We start from the raw sequence: 22,634 nt of genomic DNA, 5'->3' as shown, positions 1-22,634 counted from the left end.
GGGTTGTAGGATTAAAAAAAAGTAGAGCACGACTAAGTAGTATTGTAGTGTAGTCGTATATTAATTACCTTATTGTTGTGTACTATCCCAGACAATAGATCCCTCCGTTCATTTATTTTTTGCAAATAAGTTACTTTATTTTTTAATTTAAAAAATTTCCCCCCGTAAAGAATGGCTAAGGAGCGCGAGTGTACTTATTGTGGGTGTGGTGAGGCATTGAGGGGTATGAGGGAGGAGTTGGAAAGTTTGAGGGAGATAATTAGGATTCTCACAGAAGACAGGAAAGAAGATAGGACTCCCTCAAACAATGTACAGGTTACAGTAGGTGTACAAGATGGAGGGGAAGGAAAGAGAGGAGTTGTAGAAGACAGGTGGTCTAATGTTCTAAGGGGAAGGAGATTGCAGGCCAAGGGCTCTATTCAGGATCAGAATTCAGGACAGGTGTCTGTGCGAAATCGGTATGAGTCACTCCAGGTAGAACAATAGAGGGAAGGTGAGGGACAGGGAACTGTTGCTGAGATGCATGGAAGTAGGAGGAAGGGAAAAGGTAGGAAAGGGAAATGTAGAGTAGAGGATAGGAAAAGACAGGTGGAACAGGGTCATGGGAAGGAGAAAAGGGAGGAGGAAGTAGCTTCTGCAGCTATCAGGAAAGATAGGGCTGACCAGGAGGGGAGGGGATCAAATGAGGTGGGTAGGGTTGAGGCTCTGGTCATGGGGGATTCCATCGTTAGACACGTGGGGAAAGTGTGTGGAGGAAAGGGAACCAGGGTAGAATGTTATCCAGGAATTAGGTTGAGGCAGATGTTGAGGAAAGTAGAAGAGAGGGAGGAGGGGAAGGAGAAGGTGGTAGTGTTTCACGTTGGTACCAACAACGTAAGGCAAGCTGATATAAGTACCAACATAGTTGGAGATGTGTGGGATCTGGTAAATGCAACACGGGTGAAGTTTAAGAAAGCGGAGATTGTTATTAGTGGAATACTGTGTAGGAGGGATACTGACTGGAGGGTGATTGGGGATTTAAATGAGACTATGGAGTGGGTATGTGGGAAACTGGGAGTGAAATTTCTAGATCCTAATGGGTGGGTAGGAGATGGGATCTGCGCTCGGATGGCCTTCATTTAAACCGCAGTGGTACGTATAAGTTAGGAAATTTGTTTGGAAGGGTAATAGGGAGGTACATTCAGGGAAACGGGATGGCCTAGGGAGCGGTAATAAGGGAACAGGGAACTGGAAATCAAGTAGGGATGACATAAAATTGTTAGTGTTGAACTGTAGAAGTATTGTAAAGAAAGGAATAGAATTAAGTAATTTAATAGATATATATTTACCAGATATTGTAATAGGAGTTGAATCATGGCTGAGAAATGATATAATGGATGCAGAAATTTTCTCACGGCACTGGAGTGTGTATCGTAGAGATAGGATAGGAAAGGTGGGAGGGGGAGTTTTCATTCTGGTGAAAGAAGAATTTGTAAGCTACGAAAAAGTTAAAGATGAGACACATGAAATTCTAGGTGTAAGGATCATTTCTAAAGATAATAGGCAACTTGATATATTTGGAGTGTACAGATCGGGAAAGGGTAGCACTGATGCGGATTCGGAATTATTTGATAGGATAGTCAGCTATGTGGGAAACGACATGGAAAGAAATGTGATTGTAGCGGGAGATCTGAATTTGCCAGATGTAAATTGGGAAGGAAATGCGAACGACAGGAACCATGACCAACAAATGGCAAATAAGTTAATATGGGAAGGGCAGCTGATTCAGAAAGTGATGGAACCAACCAGAGGGAAAAATATCCTGGATGTGGTGCTGATAAAACCAGATGAGCTCTATATGGAAACTGAAGTAATAGATGGTATTAGTGATCATGAAGCTGTTTTTGTGGTAGTTAAAAATAAATGTGATAGAAAGGAAGGTCTTAAAAGTAGGACTGTTAGGCAGTACCATATGGCTGATAAAGCAGGTATGAGGCAGTTTCTAAAAAGTAACTATGATCGGTGGAAAACGGTAAATAAAAATGTAAACAGACTCTGGGATGGGTTTAAAGAAATTGTTGAGGAATGCGAAAACAGGTTTGTACCTTTAAGGGTGGTAAGGAATGGTAAAGACCCACCTTATTATAATAGAGAGGTGAAGAGACTAAGAAGGAGGTGCAGACTGGAAAGAAATAGAGTTAGAAATGGCTGTGGAAGTAAGGAGAAATTGAAGGAACTTACTAGAAAATTGAATCTAGCAAAGAAGGCAGCAAAGGATAACATGATGGCAAGCATAATTGGCAGTCATAAAAATTTTAGTGAAAAATGGAAGGGTATGTATAGGTATTTTAAGGCAGAAACAGGTTCCAAGAAGGACATTCCAGGAATAATTAATGCACAAGGGGAGTGTGTATGTGAGGATCTTCAAAAGGCAGAAGTATTCAGTCAGCAGTATGTAAAGATTGTTGGTTACAAGGATAATGCCGAGATAGAGGAAGATACTAAGGCCAAAGAAGTAATAAAATTTACATATGATAACAATGACATTTACAATAAGATACAAAAGTTGAAAACTAGAAAAGCGGCTGGAATTGATCAGATTTCTGGGGATATACTAAAGACAATGGGTTGAAATATAGTACCATATCTGAAGAACTTATTTTGATTATTGTTTGGTTGAAGGAGCTATACGAGATGAATGGAGAGTTGCTATAGTAGCCCCTGTGTATAAAGGAAAGGGTGATAGACATAAAGCTGAAAATTACAGGCCAGTAAGTTTGACATGCATTGTATGTAAGCTTTGGGAAGGCATTCTTTCTGATTATATTAGACATGTTTGTGAAATTAATAACTGGTTCGATAGAAGGCAATTCGGTTTTAGGAAAGGTTATTCCACTGAAGCTCAACTTGTAGGATTCCAGCAAGATATAGCAGATATCTTGGATTCTGGAGGTCAAATGGACTGTATCGCGATTGACATGTCTAAAGCATTTGATAGGGTGGATCATGGGAGACTACTGGCAAAAATGAGTGCAATTGGACTAGACAAAAGAGTGACTGAATGGGTTGCTATATTTCTAGAAAATAGATCTCAGAGAGTTAGAGTAGGTGAAGCTTTGTCTGACTCTGTAATAGTTGAGAGGGGAGTTCCTCAGGGTAGTGTTATCGGACCTTTATGTTTAGTTATATATATAAATGATATGAGTAAAGGATTGTAATTGGAGGTAAGGCTTTTTGCGGATGATGTTATTCTCTATAGAGTGATAAATAAGTTACAAGATTGTGAGCAACTGCAACGTGACCTCGAAAATGTTGTGAGATGGACAGCAGGCAATGGTATGTTGATAAACGGGGCTAAAAGTCAGGTTGTGAGTTTCACAAATAGGAAAAGTCCTCTCAGTTTTAATTACTGCGTTGATGGGGTGAAAGTTCCGTTTGGGGATCATTGTAAGTATCTAGGTGTTAATATAAGGAAAGATCTTCACTGGGGTAATCACATAAATGGGATTGTAAATAAAGGGTACCGATCTCTGCACATGGTTATGAGGGTGTTTAGGGGTTGTAGTAAGGATGTAAAGGAGAGTGCATATAAGTCTCTGGTAAGACCCCAACTAGAGTATGGTTCCAGTGTATGGAACCCTCACCAGGATTACCTGATTCAAGAACTGAAAAAAAATCCAAAGAAAAGCAGCTCGATTTGTTCTGGGTGATTTCCGACAAAAGAGTAGCGTTACAAAAATGTTACAATGTTTGGGTTGGGAAGAATTGAGAGAAAGAAGAAGAGCTGCTCGACTAAGTGGTATGTTCCGAGCTGTCAGCGGAGAGATGGCGTGGAATGACATTAGTAGACGAATAGGTTTGAATGGCGTTTATAAAAGTAGGAAAGATCACAATATGAAGATAAAGTTGGAATTCAAGAGGACAAACTGGGGCAAATATTCATTTATAGGAAGGGGAGTTAGGGATTGGAATAACTTACCAAGGGAGATGTTCAATAAATTTCCAATTTCTTTGAAATCATTTCGTAAAAGGCTAGGAAAGCAACAGATAGGGAATCTGCCACCTGGGCGACTGCCCTAAATGCAGATCAGTATTGATTGATTGATTGATTGATTGATTGATTGAAATTGATAACGGGGAAACGGTCCAATATTGGTGAAACTCAGTATTTAAGTTCAATGTCATTTAATAAATTTTCCCAGGCAACGCCGGATACTACTGTGGCGTCATATCGCCCCACCAAAAGATTGCTAACAATGTGCGCATAAGAAACAAAAGCTAAATAACCAAACAAAGCACAGATAAACATTATAGCGAATTTCTGTATCAGTACAAGTCAAGATTTGATGTATCGCTGCACACCACAGCCTCAAAATCTCAAGTAGCAACTGGTCTACAGTACCAGAATATTATAACACACACATAAATAAATAGATGACTTCTCTTCGACAGTGATAAGCTGTCGCCGATTCACAGCATAACGGATTACGCATAACATGTACCGTACCAGAGCAACTCGGAAGGAAAATGAAGGCAACAAAGCGATGGCTGTTCCCGCCATTGTGCTTCCTCCCTGCGAATGTGTTTATTAACTAGAGAATGATAAGTAATTATTTTAATAACTCAAAACATGCCTCATCCATTTTCTTTCTTCCATAATGCAATATAAAGTACATTATAATATTCCTTAATCACGAGGAATTATGAGTCTCTAAGAGAGGAGGGGGGGGTGTTCATTCCTTGTAAGAGCAATACTGTTTTCTTAGCATGGAACGAGTATAAAGTTTGTTCGCAGAACGAATCTGTGATAGTTTGATTTGTCGTCCATATGCGCACGCGCCGTTGGCAACTAGTTTGAAACGTGACGAGCTAATTTTCACTACGAACGGATGTGGTTCGAGACGCCAACTGTTCCGCACTCTGTGAGCGTCAGAAATGAATTAGGATTTTATTCGTAACTTCAAGTTTAAAAATTGAAAACTGAAAGTCTGAAATATATACTATATACTTAGGCATAAATAAAGAACTGAGGTTATATATTTGGTAAATTTTACTTATTTTGCATGTTCTTGAGCAAACTAATCACGGTCGTGAAGTAATTCTCAGATCAGTTATGAAACGAACATAGATGGCAGTGGGTATGTGCGCGGATATTCTGACTCGCTGACTGAAAGAGTTTTCGTCTAGGATCAGCAACTGTTCCAACGGTTTGCTGATGGTTTCGAACAGTTTGAAAACCTTGTACGAACAACACATTAGTAGTCAGCAACTCTGATGATCGCTACTACGAACGCGAATTTGAATGTGCGCATGCGTCTGATAGTTGGCAATAGTTTCTGACTGAACTACGAACAAAGCTATAGTCCTCGTAAACCTAATGGCGTCGGCGTCGGAAAAGAACAAGAGTTGACCAAGGGAGGTCGGATAGGATAGGTGAAAGTGAGGAGCCTGGCACAAGTAAGTGGTCGCAAACTCACGCTCTATAGTTCAGAGTCTCTGGTCGCCTCCAACGCCAGGCAGGGGATACCGCGGATGTTATTCTACCGCCCCCAGCCACAGGGGAAGAAATCGTAAGGTTTCGAACAGCGCGAATGCAAGTTTACATGTACATAACCTTGCTCGGTCTGCTTTAACATAGAATTGCGTATGTGAAGGACTTCTCTGAAGAAATTAGCGTGCAGCGGGGCGTGAAACATGACGATGACTTGCTCGGAAAGAAAGAGCCTTTGTAACACGAGAATATTAGGTCAGGCGGGAGTCCAACATTGTTTTAACAACGTAAGCAGTGTACAAGAAAAAAATAATTGGGCTGGATTACAGTTACCAGAGAAATATTTTACTCAGTTACAATTTACCTCTTCAACAAGTAATCAGTAAACCTACTATCACTTTTCAGAAAACTAGTCTTAATGAAAATAGAGCATGGTTGCCTAGTTGTACTTCCTCTTAAAACAATAATCACAACCATCAGCACCATCTTAAGGAAATCACTAGCAGTTTATCCCCGCATAATACAAAGTTTGCGAGAAAAATATATTACTTAAATTTGTGTGACCTTGTTTTGTAGCATAGAGACGTCAAGTGGCTATTATCACTAGGTGACACTATGCATCATATTGCTCAATCAAAAACATTATAAACAAAAAAAAATATAAAAACTAGATTTATAAACGGATTAATTGCTAAATCACCAAAGACGAAATAAACAACACAAACCCCATAAATAATAAATATGTTCAATCAAATAAAAAAGTTATAACAGTAAAACTTCTGTTTAGATTAAAACCTCCCATTCAATAACAACTACTAAATAATCAGTCATTGTCTAAAGGCAATGCCTTGTCGATTCAACCATTGTCTTCTGTCTTCAGCTTGTCGTTTCATCTCGCAGTAGGAACTACACCAACGTTTTGGATTATATATAATAAAATAAAATCTATCCAGGTACAAGCAGAATGAGAAGGTGGATTGCTTAGCATTCGCTGATGACATGGCATTGTTAGCAGGGGATAAAGAAGAAGCCCAAATGCTTAAAAAAATTACATGACATCGCAGAGAAAGCAGGACTCGGGATCTGATATGAAAAGACAGAGTCCATAGAATACAAGCATAATAAAGAAGAGCATCTGGAAACAAAAGTGCGGGAAAGTCAAGAGATCAGATAAATTTAAATATCTTGGTGAATGATACAGCCGAATGGGCTTGATAAAGAAGCAAATAAGGGAAGGGCCAGAAAGATGGAGTTAACCTATAGATTAATACAGAATAAATACAACAAAGAACTATATCTTAAAGGGCAAAGGTCAGACACTAGAGCACGGTTATAAAGCCAGAGAGACTTTACAGTTCAGAATGTCTGATACTGAATAAGAAAGGGGAAACGGATGAGCTAGAGAAGAAAGAAATAAAAATCTGGAGAAAGATCGTAGGACTCGAGAAAAAAGAAAGGATGGTACATGGAGGAGTAGGAGAAATGAAGATCTATATAGAAAGACAGACAGACAGATATGATCGGAGTACCACACGTAAGAGGAGACTGAAGTTTTATGGGTATCTCACAAGAATGAACGGCAGTCGACTAACAAAGAAAATCTTTGACTACATCATCAAATTAAAAGCAACTACTGAATGGGTAAAAACAAGAAAAGACATGGAGGAAGTTGGCATCAATCCAAAAGAAAGAGATATGTTTCCAGCTAAAATTGATAAATTCAAGGGGTTCCAGGAAAAACAGAATGAAAAGTTCAAGAATATGTGTCCAGAGGAGAGGAAGAGGAACCACAGCGAAACGATGAAGAAGTCAATTGAATCGGCATATGCAAAAAGGTGACATATGACAAAAGTGAAGTTTTACAGGAAACACAAGAAACTGAATATCTATTTTAACGTTTCAAATAAAGAAAGGAAACAACGTTGTTATTATTAATATCTCATATTCATTCCTTATAATGCCATGTGACTTGGACTGTATTTCACCAGCAATTATGGCTCAAAAATACCTATTAATTTGTCTTAACACCTTTATGCAAATTTTCATTTTTCCGAACAGAACTGTATTATGTATTTCCTTTAAAATAATGTGATCACATTTGAAAAATCAAATTTATATGCAATACGCCAAAATATTAAAATAAACAACAATAGTGACATTATTACTATTTCATCACAATAAAACACTAATGAAACACATGTTTAACATAATATTTGCATACAACAGAGTTTGCTTTGAAAGCATCTTTAATTATGTGGAATACTCGTTCACATCTATTGAAACCGCCTGGCCATTGTCCTCTTTTGATGTTGTAGGCCACTGTAAGAGTCCATCTCTGGACAGTGTTTCATTACCTTTGTAATGTCTGTCAATTTCTTCTTTTCAATTGGAATTCTTTGACTATACGTTTCTTCTGTTGGTCTGTTGTTCAATGTAAATGTAAATGTATGTGATATCAAGACATCAATGAAAAACCGTGCAATAAGCTTTCCCTGCATACTGGTATCATAAAACAGATGGTTGAATTTATTTAGGCCCATTTGTCATGGCATATAATTTTTTTTTTACCACTTGGGATATGGCTGCCATTAGATTCATCTGACAGACAATTTCGCTTATAATATTTGGGCCACCATAATGCAATAATATTGATAACTACACTAAATACACGAAATCAATGAAAACATGTAACGACTTCACTGCAGAGCCACTTATCATTCATGAGAAACAGCTGTATACACAGTAGTAGGGGAGCAAGGTATATTCTAAAACAATGGGTGCTGAATCAGCATTTTCCCACGAGGTCATTGACCCCTAGTTGAGTAGCAAGTTTATGCCGATTTTGACGCGAGGTCATTGACCCCTAGTTGAGTAGTAAGACTATGAATGTTCCAGATCATTGAACGCTGAATTTGCTTAAGAGAGCAAGCGTAACCTCACAGATTCTATTGGAGGGGCCTAATAGGTCAGGGAATGATCTGGGGTGCTTTTGACCCCCTAGGTGAGGTTATGATGCCGTACATATACGTACGAGGGCAATGCTAACACCACTGGCCAGAGTGTTTTCGACTGCTATGTGAGGTAATGACGCCATACCCTTACATATGAGGGCAATGCTAACCTCACGGGCCACTTTGGAGGAGCCGAGTCGGAAAGTTCTTGACTGCTAGGTGAGGTTATTACGTCATACCCTTACGTACGAGGGCAATGCTAACTTCACGGGCCACTTTGGAGGAGCCAAATCGGACGGCCCCCCTTGGAGGAACCGAGTCGAGAAAGTCACGGACCCCTTTGGGGGAGCCGAATCGATCGAGCGCCCATGGGGGAGCCACAAATCGGTTAGGTGACCTGCAGATGAAGATAAGACATCATTATGACGTGTTAATCTAACGTTGCGCACGAACACGAACCTAACTTCACACACAGGCTTCCTTTGGAGGTGTCCAATCGGTAGTTGAGGTTATGACGTTTTAACCTAACCTCGCTACGAGGAACGCTAACCTAACCTCAGACGGGTTCCCCTTGGAGGAGCCGAACGAGTGAGGTGACTTGTACGTGTTGTTAACACGTGTGTTAACATAACCTTGGCCACGAACGGTAACCTAACCTCACACATAGGCTCTTTGTCGTCTCCCCCCTTGGAGTAGTGACAGAGCTGTGACGTAATAAGCGCGGGCGATTTAAAAATGCATGCTTATCTGTACTCTACGGTGTTGGGTTTGTGGCGAGATGAATCTGTTAAGATTGATTTTTATAACCAGATGCCTTCCTCACGTTAACCTCATCAGGGAAGATAATAAGATGAAATGAATGGCATGATATATGGTAGTAGAAAGGGAGAGGGTAAAAACCGGTAGTGGCACGTAGCCTTCTCCTGTCCAGAGGCTTTACGTCGCCATCCGACGGACAAATCACCATCAACAGCATTATATGCCCTCACTCCATATCAGCACTGCGGAGAGGATTGGAATTTAATCAAGGCTTTCTGGGCACACGATCTAGTAATTAGAAATTGTATACCACCACCTACCTTACCCTGCCAGGCTGAATGGCTCAGAGGGTTGAGACGCTGGCCTTCCGTCGCTAACTTTGCAGGTTCATCTCACCTCATACACGACACTGTAGAGAAACGGGACAAGGGTCGGACCTATCAAGAACGATTTTTATAACAGGATGCCCTTCCTGACGTCAACCTCATCAGGGAAGACAATAAGATGAAATACATGACATGATACATTATAGTAGGAAGGGACAGGGTAAAACCCGGTAGTGGCACATAGCCTTCTCCTGTCGTCTCCATATTGCGATGGTGACAGAAAGGGCATCCACCAGTAAAACAGGGTCAAATTCGCACGTGCTACGCATATCCTCTCAGGTTTGGGAAAAGTATTATTATTATTATTATTATTATTATTATTATTATTATTATTATTATTATTATTATTATTATTCAAACGGAACCATAATTTAATAAGAATTAACATATACTAACTGCCTCTATGGCTCGCGGGGCGGTATGATAAGACTACATCGCTAACTATTTGGCAAAGGAGAAGAACGTTAATACGGAGCTCGATAGCTGCAGTCGCTTAAGTGCGGCCAGTATCCAATATTCGGGAGATACTAGGTTCGAACCCCACTGTCGGCAGCCCTGAATATGGTTTTCCGTGGTTTCCCATTTTCACACCAGGCAAATGCTGGGGCTGTACCTTAATTAAGGCCACGGCCGCTTCCTTCCCACTCCTAGCCCCTCCCTGTCCCATCGTCGCCATAAGACCTATCTGTCTCGGTGCGACGTAAAGCAACTAGCAAAATATATATATATATATATATATATATATATATTATAATTCTACTTTTTTCTATACCTGAGAGTGTCGTGTGGATTCGACACTGTTTTACAGACGGGTGCCCTTCCTGACTGCAATCCTACACTGAATGAACTTTACCAGTTTATCACTTCTAACAACAGACGGCAAATGAAGACATATTTAAAAAAGAGAGAGTGTGGATATATTATCGTTTATAGAGAAGTTTATCACATGTGTTAACCACACCTATAAGTTATCACATGTGTTACCCGCACCTATAAATTACATCATTTGTTCATCTCTTTTAAGGGGAGACAGTAAAGACCGTAAAGGATGATAGGGTTACGTTTCTAATAACAAAGTTAGGTTATATCAACATTCTATCTACATCTCATCAATCCGATTATTCTTTTCGAAGAACAGACATAAAAGAAATTATATGTGATAGATAAACACACATGTTAACCTTACTTCCAAGTCACCTATCATCCCATTTAGCAGCAGAAATAGGTGATGTCTACAATAAATAATCATTAAACTCATGGATGAAAAGCAGATACCAGTTTGGTTATATTTTTTATCATTTACAAGTCTGTTATACTTACGTTATTGATAAGTCATCAAACAGGAACATAAGCTTCAAACGTGCATATGAAATAATACATTGCACGTGGGAGAAGAAGAGAAAGACCATGAGGAGAAAAGGGTTGTAATACGCTACAAGGTTTATTAGGAGGAGAAGGAGGTCTTACACCCCTTCTTTTTGATCTAAGTCTATAAGGGAAAGAGGAGAAAAAGGCTGGTGTATGCTACTAGGTTTATTAGGTGGACGAGGAGAAATAATAGTATTGTTTGAATTATGTTACATTTACACTTACATTTTTTTCATTTCAGTCTTTCATATCAGGAACATAACCTTTTGTATCCTATTTGTATACATGCTTTTTATCATATAATATTATTAAAACATAATTAGAAGGATAAAGGAAGAGTAATAGAAGTGTGATGATTGGTAGCAAAAAATAACTATTATAGTAAAATAAAAACAATATAGCTTTCTCTTTTTTGTATTTTTCATCATCTTCATCAACAACATAGTCAATATCAACAGTGATTTTTTTGTATAAATGCAATCAAATATAGAAACGATACAATTTTTTGATTATGTTTTACATATTCAGTATTTCAAAATAAAGCAGAAATGTTACATTGGCATTTAATATGTGATTGAAAATAGAAATTTAAAAATAATTGATGTAATATCATCAACACCATCAGAGATTTTGCATAATGCATTAATATAATTATATTCAATATAGAAATGATAAAAAATATTTTTCTTTTGTATTTACATACTTTAAAAAAATAAAGCAGATAAATGTGATAAAAATGTAGAGCATATCATATTTCACATAATTCTACATCTTCAATATAGAAATGAAAATAGAATTTAAAACTGATTGAAGATATAATGATCTTTTAATGATTTTTAGTATTTACATCCATTTTCAATATTTTTTATCGAAATGTAGAAAACTTTGTGAATTTCAGATAATCCTATCCCTTTTACACTTAAATAATCATATTTTCAACAATGAAATTTTCGTCATTAAAAAGATAATATAACATCGTAAACTACATTAACTTATTGTATTCTGTTCATTTTTACATTTATTAAAAAATCAAACGTAGCATAACAAAGAGCTATATGTTTTATATCCCCCAAGGCACCCTTGTAAGATTATCAGTTGTCCACTGGCGTTTATTATCAAATGCAATTAATGAACATTTATTCTGTTCAATATAAAAACTTGGTGACTGCGTGAAAGTATTCTCGTCTGTCTACAGAAAGCTGGAATGGAGTCCACACAGCCTCTGTGGGTGAGGGCGGTAGGGCTATTCCCTACCTGTCGGAAGAGGCGAATAAAAGGGGCCCCAGGGGTTCTTAACTTGGGAGCGTGGGTTGGTGACCACTCCACGGGGCTCTCAGCTAAGTCTTGGCATTGCTTCCACTTACTTGTGCCAGGCTCCTCACATTCATCTATCCTATCCGACCTTTCTTGGTCAACCCTTGTTCTTTTCCGACCCCGACGGTATTGGAGCACTCGATGGCTAGGGAGTTTTTCATTTTCACGCCCTTCGTGGTCCATGTCTTTCTTTGGCCGATACCTTCATTTTTCGAAGTGTCGGATCACTTCCATTTGTTCTCTCTGATTAGTGTTAATAGAGGATGGTTGCCCAGTTGTACTTCCTCGTAAACAATAACAACCACCATCACCCAGCCTCGGGAGTTCAAATGAGTAGAGGGGGGTTCGATTCCCTCCTCAGCCATCCTCGAAGTGGTTTTCCGTGGTTTCCCACTTCTCCTCCAGGCAAATGCCCGGATTGTGCGTAACATAAGGCCACCGCGGCTTTCTTCCTTCTTCCTTGTCTATCCTTTCCGATCTTCCCATCCCCCACAAAGCCCCTGTTCAGTATAGCAGGTGAGGCAGCCTGGGCGATGTAATGGTCCTCCATTCCAGTTGTATCTCACCGACCTAAAGTCTCACGCTTCAGGACACTGCCCTTGAGGCGGTAGAGGTGGGATCCCTCGCTTTCTCCGAGGAAAAAACCAACCCCGGAGGGTAAACGGATTTAAAAAGTGAACTAAAAAGTAATGGTTACAAGTAAAACATACTAATAATGTAAACGTTACAGGTAATTCGGTTACTTTCCCATCTGTGATTGTATGTATGATTATCTTAGCGCTTGGGAGACGGATTACCTCGGATTGAGTAGGGGTATTTCAGTCGCCTAGACAAATAATACTGCCGTGTATTCGAAGCGCCTGCAAACTGTAGCCTACGGATTGTACAGAAAACAACACTCTTCAACCCGGAATAAGAACAAAGTATGTATGATTTTGCCAACGGCCATACCATGTTGAATACAGCGGTTCTAGCCCGATCACCGCAGTTAAGCAACATTGGGCATAGTCAGTACTTGGATGGGTGACCGCTTGGGAACACCACGTGCTGTTGGCTCAGTTCCCTTTAAAAGGGGCAAAAGATCCGCATGCGTCGACGCCCCGAACAAACAGCATTTAAAAAATGTATGATTTTTGTATTGGGAAAAGAAACTGTATATTGTCCCTCATACGTCCGAATTTTGACTTACAAATTGTATCATACTTGTTATTTCATTTACCGGTAAGTTATTATTGTGCCCACCTCTGTGGAGTAGTAGTTAGTGTGCTCCCCGAATGCCCGAGTTCGATTCCCGGCTCTGTCGCGAAATGTGAAAAGTGGTACGAGGGTTGGAACGGGGTCCACTCAGCCTTGGGAGGTCAACTGGGTATAGGGGGGTTCGATTCCTGCCTTAACCATCCTCGAAGGGTTTTTTCGTGGTTTCCCACTTATCCTCCAGGCAAAGGCTTGGATGGTACCTAACTTAAGGCCACGGCCGCTTCCTTCCCACTTCCTTGTCTATCACTTCCAATCTTCCCATCCCCTCCCCCCCCCCACAAAGCCCCTGTTCAGCATAGCAGGTGAGGGCACCTGGAGGAGGTGCTGGTCCTTGTTCCTAGTTGTATTCCCCGACGCGTAGTCTCGCGCTCTAGGACAGACACTGCCCTTGAAGCGGTAGAGGTGGGATCCCTCGCTGAGTCCGAGTGAAAAACCAACCCTGAAGGGTAAAGTGATTAAGAAATAAAGATTATTATTATTATTATTATTATTATTATTATTATTATTATTATTATTATTATTGATGCCTCTGTGAATCAGTGGAAGAGTGTCGGCCTCCGAATCCCAATATAGCGGGATCAAACCCGGCAGAGGTAGTCTCAATTTTGAAGGGCGGAAAACGTCCATTGGACACTCCTTGTCGTACGATGTCCTCATGTAAAAGATCTGTGGTGACACATTTGGTGTTTACCCGACAAAATTTAATGTGAAAACTCAGCCATAGACGCCCAAATGAGAATCGGTTTCCTCTGCCGTCTAGTAGGCGCGGAGTAAATCGGAACGTCGTAATTGAAACGAGCAGGCAGCCAAATGCGTCAAATGAAAATGTCTACGCACTGTAGCTGAAGCCATACGATTAGTGAGTGAGTGAGTGAGTGAAATATCGATTATAGCTTTATGCAACTCTTCGCACACCTTGTGAATTTTTAAAAATGTAGAAATTGTATTTGAGGTATTTATATAAAGAATGGCTTAGTACAAAAACGTCATTGTATGTTATTTCGCGGACGAGAAAATAGAAGAAAAATAGTAAGTTTAGAATATGCCCTTGTTTACCCTTTGTAAGTCGAATTTGAAGAAATGCAGAAATTATATTTTAGTTATTTACGATATATGAAGAATATTTTAGTACAAAAACAAAGCTGTAATTTATTTCGCGGCCGAGAAAATTTTTAAAAAGTAAACTTCGAATATACCCCCATTTTAACCCTTAAAATCAAAATTTGGTAAAAATAAAACGTTTCTCAGCGTCCCTTTACACACTTATAACACCTTCTTAAAATTTCGCGTCCCTAGCTTTAATGGTCTCGGCTGGGCAGAGTTTAGCGAATGTAATTCGGGCACGACTCTTCATTGTAACTGGCTTAGGTCTCCTCATAAATTTTTTAACTATATTTATGCTCAAAGCACTGGCCTTGTAGAACGGGTTTTAAGGTTTAATTTTTTTTCCAGACTTCTTTTTCTGTAAATGTCCTTGTAAATGTGATAAAAATAGTCTCACATTCTGCATTGTTATGTAGACATGATAAAATGACACCATTGCGTTAGAGATTCTGTTATATTTAAGAACACCACCAGCTGATTATATCTGCCTTGGCAGAGCCCACTGAACATCAATTGTCTCCGGCTACTTAAAGAACAAGGTCTCGCCAGCAAAGGCATAATCGAGTAAATATTCTCCCAAGTTACGTCATCAATGATGTGTCGTAACATGTTGGGATATGCCGAAAAAAAAAAAAAACCCACTCCTGATTTTTTACTTTTGAAAGTTGGCATGTCTATGTATATCATTTTAATGTCGGAAACTTTTCTTAGTAAAGTAAGGGACCCCATACTACGAAAAACGTAAAAGTAAGCAATTTCCTCGGTGAAGGGCTAAGGGCCCGGAAAGGTTTCAAATTGTGAGTCTGGGATAGCTCTATCAAACTAAAACAAATTTAGAAAATCACTTCGGCCTAAATGCAGTTCCGGAAAAACCGCCTAAAATCGCTCGTTTCTTTACTCGTTTTCTTTTCCTATTCAGATCCTGGCCAAATTAACTTGTTTACATAATTATTTCTGTAATGTGTTCCTTGGTTCAATACCATCAGGCGTTTTTTGATTTTTTTTTTTAATGTCCACACCGAATGCAGTTAAAAGGCTTAAGAGAAACTCCGCATTGACTCACATTAGTGCTCGTAGTGGTGTTTAGGTGAAACAATGCAATCAAGGTCTGTCTAGGGAGGTCAAGTCACGAATGCTACTTATGGAGCCGCCATGTTGGGTCTTTAAGAGAGCGAACTTACAGGATTTCGATACCGTACACTGAAATAAAAACAAAATACCAACTACTTTTCATAAAGAATTTAATTTGGCATCTACTGTTCATGTATATAAGTGTATAACACTTAAATGATATGAATACATTCACAGCTATTTGAATTGGATGATAATTAACAGAGCCTGATTTTTTTTTTTTTTTTTTGAAACAAGAATCAACAGAAAAGCTCATGTCCTACTCTTTTACTTCCTTACAACTTGGTCTTACTGTGTCTTTTATCATTATCATCTGTCAAATGCGTAATCTTATTGACAGAAACATAGAAATCTGTACAGTACAGGCCTTAATCTTGCCAGGTAAAATAAAACATTACTAAACTACTGAACTTGAAGTACTGTACTGAAAGTAATAAAAGACAGCCGTAATAAATTACCTTCAGAGTTTTCTTTATTAAGAAAGTAATTACCGATACTGCGTTTCTAAAATATTACCCCAGTATGTTGACAAACACTGAATGCCCCTTGAGTTGAGTGCATTAAATTATGTATGGTAACTGTTGTTATCCATTTGTGTGGTATTACTTTGGGTCCTAAGGCAAAAATACTCTCCACATATTTATTTATTTATTTATTTATTTATTTATTTATTTATTTATTTATTTATTTATTTATTTATTTATTTATTTATTTACTGCGCACTACAGGATTTCTAATCCCAATTACAGTGGCAGATGTTTACACGCGTTTCTTTTTAATGTTTCAATCAGTCTAATAACCTAATATCTAAACTATTCTAATATTATATTTACGTTGAGAAATAAATAATATTACACATCTACTCCTTACAAGAAACAAGTAGATAAAAATCATAATTTCGTATCTAAACTAGTCTAATAACTTAATACCAAAACTATTATAATATTATATTTACAATGAGAAAGGAACAATAGTTCACATCTAATCTAATTTAATCTTTACATGAAAGAGACAAATAAAAAATAAAAATCGTAATTTCATATCTAAATTATTCAACAAGTGTGATGTTCTTAGCTACTCTTCACTAGTTTATTGATAACCCATGCAGCTATATAGTACAAAGTGGTGGTGGTGATTATTGTTTTAAGAGGAAGTACAACTAGGCAATCATCCACTATAAACACTAATCAGAAGAAAACAAATGCAAGGGGTCCAACACGTCGAAAAATGAAGGTATCGGTAATAGAAAGATGAAGGCCACAAAGTGAGTGGAAATGAAAAACTACCTGGGCCTCGAATGCGCTAATGCCGTCGCGGTCGAAAAAGAACAAGTGTTGACCAGGGGAGGTCGGATGGGCTAGAATAGGTGATGGTGGTGATTATTGTTTTAAAAGGAAGTACAACTAGGCAACCATCCTCAATTTAATACTAATCAGAGGGAAAAAATGGAAGGGGTCCGACACTTCGAAAAATGAAGGCATCGGCCAAAGTAAGACAAGGGCCACGAAGGGCGTGAAAATGAAAGACTCCCTAGCCCTCGCAAACATAATAGCGTCGGGGTCGGAAAAGAACAAGAGTTGGCCAAGAGAGGTCGGATAGGATAGCTAAGGGCCTCTCAATCACAACCCAAATAGATTTTCCCTGTGGGTGAGGGCAATAGAATAACACCCACGGTATCCCCTGCCTGTCATAAGAGGCGACTGAAAGAGGCGTCAGGAGCTCCTAACTAGGGAGCGGGGGTTGGCGACCACGGGGCTCTTAGATAAGTCCTAACATTCATGCATGTGATAATAATAATAATAATAATAATAATAATAATAATAATAATAATAATAATAATAATAATAATAATAATAATAATAATAATAATGGTTAAGAAAATTAAAGCCATTGGTGGAAACGATTTCATACGAAATAGAAATTCAGTTACTATTAAGTTGAATTAACCTAGGTTATGTTATTTTAGGGATGACATGATTTATTATGTTAGACTACGGTACATTAAATTACAGTAGTTGGTTAGTGAGAGTAAAGCGAGTATTGTGATCTTTAAGTATTTGTCCAGCCATATAATGTACTCTAGAGAGCATAAGACTGCTATTAACAATTCTTGTAATGATTGCAAGCTGGACACAAATTGTTGGTTTGAAGTGATAGGCCTATTGTTTGTTGTGATTGTAATTGGTAAATGAACAGGAACAGGCATTTCAAATACCTGTGAAACATTTCTACATTGCATGTAGGGTTAGAAAGATACTGTCTGTAGTTTACATGAAAAGGAATGGAATGAAATGGCGTATGGCTTTTAGTACCGGGAGCGGCCGAAGACAAGTTCGGCTCGCCAGGTGCAGGTCTTTTGATTTGACGCCCGTAGGCGACCTGTGCGTCGTGATGAGGATGAAATGATGATGAACACGACACATACATCCAGCTCCCGTGCCAGCGAAATTAACCAATTATGATTAAAATTCCTGAGCCTGCCGGGAATCGAACCTATGACCAAAGGCCAGCACGCTAACCATTTATTGCTTGTTTTGAAAGACAATTCTCTTTCTTTCGTAGGTTTCCTATTATATGTCAAAGACTTGGGTGGATTAGGGACGTTGAAAATTGTTGGGATGGAATTCCACTTGAGTAGTTTCCGTCCATTTGCCCCCTTTCGTTCAAATTGCTATTCTTCAAAACGAGACTAGAAGAAAATACATAATAAGACCTATAAATATAAAACATCGTTCATATAAACATATTATTATTCAGAAATAATACGAATGTATAACTTCACTCACCGCGCACAAGACGGAATTATCTGTAGGTTGCCATTTATCACGCCTACAGTTCTGTACCCACTGAGCTCTCCTTTGCTTATCTCTCGGAAAGCGAAACGCTCTAATTCCGTCAGTTGTCTTATTTTGACCATTTGGTGCGCCACAGTATCCCATTTTCCTTCAAAATAAAAGTAATAACTCACATCATTACATCGGGCACGCCCACGTAACAACGATATTTAAGACTCAATATGGCCGCCACCGCAAAGGATTGTGGTAGCGTGACCGACACAGATAGGTCTTCTGGCGACGATGGGATAGGAAAGGCCTAGGAAGTGGAAGGAAGCGGCCGTGGCCTTAATTAAGGTACAGCCCCGGCATTTTCCTGATGTGAAAATAGGAAACCACGGAAAACCATCTTCAGGGCTGCCGACAGTGGGGCGCGAACCAACTATCTCCCGATTACTGGATACTGGCCGCACTTAAGCGACTGCAGCTATCGAGCTCGGTAAATTAAATTTTAGGCATTCCCTAAACTACCATTTCACTCAGCGTGAATACAATTATTTATGGCCTCGATTATATCGACTTATTACCCCGACTTTGCATACCGATTTTCATTAAGACACGATCACTAATAACATAAATATTTGAGAATTAAATGTCAGGCCTTCCCCTAAACTACCATTTTACTCAGCGTAAATAAAATAATTTCTAGCCTAGATTTTAGTGGTTCATCACCCGACTTTACATACCGATTTTCATTAAATTCTCTTCAGCCGTTTTCTCGCGATGCGTGTACATACATACAGACAGACAGCCAGACAGACAGGCAGACAGACAGACAGACAGACAGAAATTACGCAAAAGTAAAAAATTCATTTCCTTGTTACTGTGGACATGATCGATACAGAAATACCATTCTTATCAAATTCTGAGCAATGTACAGACAAAACTCTTATTTTATATATAGATATTATTTACCAAAAGTCCGCCTCTGTAGTGTAGTGGTTAGCGTGATTAGCTGCCACCCCCGGAGGTCCGGATTCGATTCCCGGCTCTGCCACGAAATTTGAAAAGTGGTACGAGGGCTGGAACGGGGTCCACTCAGCCTCGGGAGGTCAACTGAGTAGAGGTGGGTTCGATTCTCACCTCAGCCATCCTGGAAGTGGTTTTCCGTTGTTTCCCACTTCTCCTCCAGGCGAATGCCGGGATGGTTCCTAACTTAAGGCCAAGGCCGCTTCCTTCCCTCCTCCTTGCCTATCCCTTCCAATCTTCCCATTCCTCCACAAGGCCCCTGTTCAGCTTAGCAGGTGAGGCCGCCTGGGCGAGGTACTGGTCTTTCTCCCCAGTTGTATCCCCCGACCAAGAGTCTGAAGCTCCAGGACACTGCCCTTGAGGCGGTAGAGGTGGGATCCCTCGCTGAGTCCGAGGGAAAAGCCGAATCTGAAGGGTAAACAGATGATGATGATGATGATTACTTACCAAAAATTCGTAGCTCATATCTCTGGGATGTTTTCAACACTGAGTTGCTTCCCGGAAGGTTTTATTCTTTGCGAGGAGACTCTTTAAAGGCCCTGCAGTTTGTAATGTTACGTTCCGCGGCTGGCTGTTTGCCAGTCAGTCAGGATCAGGTATGCAGTGGTGCCGGAACGGAGTCCGAAACCTATCTCGAAAGGGAGGAACGCAGTCTGGAACCCATTTCCCTTTTACTTGCCTGAAGTTTCTTTGTTTTTGTAATACTTTATGTAAATGTTTTAAACCTCCCGCATTATTTCAAAGGCCCGTAGTGACAACTTCCGTAACTAATCAGTACTGCCAACTGTATTTTTGCCTACACTGTTTCATAAATCTCTGGAATGTATGATATTAATTATTACTTGAAACAACCAAGAGTGACAGAACCTTTTATTTTTAAATTAACAGAAAAATTGAAAATAAATCTTCATGAGTGTATTTCTATTATTATTTACCTGAACTCTGGATTATTTTTTTTTTTTTTTTTGCTATTTGCTTTACGTCGCACCGACACAGATAGGTCTTATGGCGACGATGGGATAGGAAAGGCCTAGGAAGTGGAAGGAAGCGGCCGTGGCCTTAATTAAGGTATAGCCCCGGCATTTGCCTGGTGTGAAAATGGGAAACCACGCAAAACCATCTTCAGGGCTGCCGACAGCGGGGCTCGAACCCACTATCTCCCGATTACTGGCCGCACTGAAGCGACTGCAGCTATCGAGCTCGGTCTCTCTGGAAAATTATTAAGACGTATAACAACTACCGTAATTGCCGTAGTATTTATTCATCTAAGTGCCTCTCCAAGAACCTCAGGCTCAGACACTGCAACTCGATCGTCAAACCATCTGTCCTGTATGCTTCTGAGTGCCTTGTAATGGCCAGGAAGGGCCCACTCAGAAAGCTGGGGTTAAAAGAGAGGAAGATCCTGAGGAGGTTATGAAAAAATGAAATGTCGTATGGCTTTTAGTGCCGGGATATCCCAGGACGGGTTCGGCTCGCCAGGTGCAGGTCTTTCTATTTGACACCCGTAGATGACCTGCGCGTCGTGATGAGGATGAAATGATGATGAAGACAACACATACACCCAGACCCCGTACCATTGGAATTAACCAATTAAGGTTAAAATCCCCGACCCGGCCGGGAATCGAACCCGGGACCCTATGAACCGAAGGCCAGTAGCCTACGCCGACCGTTCAGCCAACGAGTCGGACAGGAGGATATGAGGACCAATTAGAGAGGAAAATCCTGAGGAGGATATTAGGACCAATCAGAGAGGAAGATCCTGAGGAGGATATTAGGACCAATCAGAGAGGAAGGAGGCATTTACAGAATCCGCCATAATGTTGAACTGTATGAACACCAGGAGGACATCGTCACGTCTATAAGGAAAAGGCGCTTGACACTTGGCCCGTCTGGATTCCGAAAGACTCACCGACAGGATATTCACAGTAACAGGAAGAGGCAAGGCTTCTAAGAACAAATGGATCACGCCAGTTAAGTCGGATATGGAACAACTGGGTATCCCACTGGGACAAACTCATGACCGACTACTGTTCCGACAGGAAGTTTTCCCAACATCCCTTACAAGTAAGAAGACTACAGGAACTAAGTGGACGGAGGAGAGAAAGCTGGCTCATAGTCAGCAAATGAAGGTGCATTGGAATAAGAAGACTTTTTTTGCTAGTTGCTTTACGTCGCACCGACACAGATAGGTCTTATGGCTACGATGGGATAGGAAAGGCCTAGGAGTTGGAAGGAAATGGCCGTGGCATTAATTAAGGTACAGCCCTACCATTTGCCTGGTGTGAAAATGGGAAACCACGGAAAACCATCTTCAGGGCTGCCGACAGCGGGATTGCTGAAGAAGAAGAAGAAGAAGAAGAAGAAGAAGAAGAAGAAGAAGAAGAAAGCAACAACTTTACCGAAGGGTAGGTACGAGCCCCGTGGTCCTCAGTAGGCCTAAACGAGAAAGAAGAACTACCGTAATTGATAGTGCTGGTGTAAATATGTCTCAATAATGAAACCAGTTACAACTTACAAAACTATTTTAAATAGGTGATCACGCATTGAGTTAAGCTAAAAAAGCACAATATATTCTAATGTTTTGCTATAGCTGTAGTGTGTAGTTTTCTTTCCCTTCTGCTTTTGCATTGTCTTCAAATAAACAGAGGTATATTGAGACATATAAATACAACTAATTAATATAATTATCTTCCTATTTTAATTGGTCCAAAGCCCTTCTGAGCAACCAGTTACACGCATGTTCCTATTTAATTTTGTCATTTCACGGGCGAGTCTGGAAGCTGTTTCAGTTTCCACTGCAACCCTCGTCAGGACATCCTCTTTTGCAGTGGCGTGTGGTGAACACGTTCGTTACCCTGCTGGAAAAAAAAAAAAAAAAAAAATCACAGCCCCGCCAAATCACCATTTCCAAATTGATACTCACGATAGCATCTCAACATAAGCTACAGCATATTTTAAACAATGTACTTACAGTTTCACCCGGTGACGGGTCGCAATCGTACAGTTATGGTTTCCACTGAGTGAGCGACGACAGACATGGAAAAGTATTCCTCACGATGAATAATACTGTTATATTCACAAAGAATGCCAC

At 39.8% G+C, this 22,634-nt stretch overlaps 1 protein-coding gene and 1 pseudogene across 2 annotated transcripts in view; both read left to right on the top strand.

The window, feature by feature from the left end:
• The window catches only part of LOC136886435 (G-protein coupled receptor Mth2), a 205,674-nt gene that overhangs the window by 99,560 nt on the left and 83,480 nt on the right, over positions 1 to 22,634 (top strand). The gene's annotated exons all lie outside the window — the stretch shown is intronic.
• Positions 13,186 to 13,304, top strand: LOC136886921 (5S ribosomal RNA; annotated as a pseudogene).

This window comes from Anabrus simplex, chromosome X, assembly GCF_040414725.1.
Source record: "Anabrus simplex isolate iqAnaSimp1 chromosome X, ASM4041472v1, whole genome shotgun sequence".
Taxonomy (NCBI): Eukaryota; Metazoa; Arthropoda; class Insecta; order Orthoptera; family Tettigoniidae; genus Anabrus; species Anabrus simplex.
Note: the sequence above shows the minus strand (reverse complement) of the source record. Positions and strands in the feature narration are given on the sequence as shown.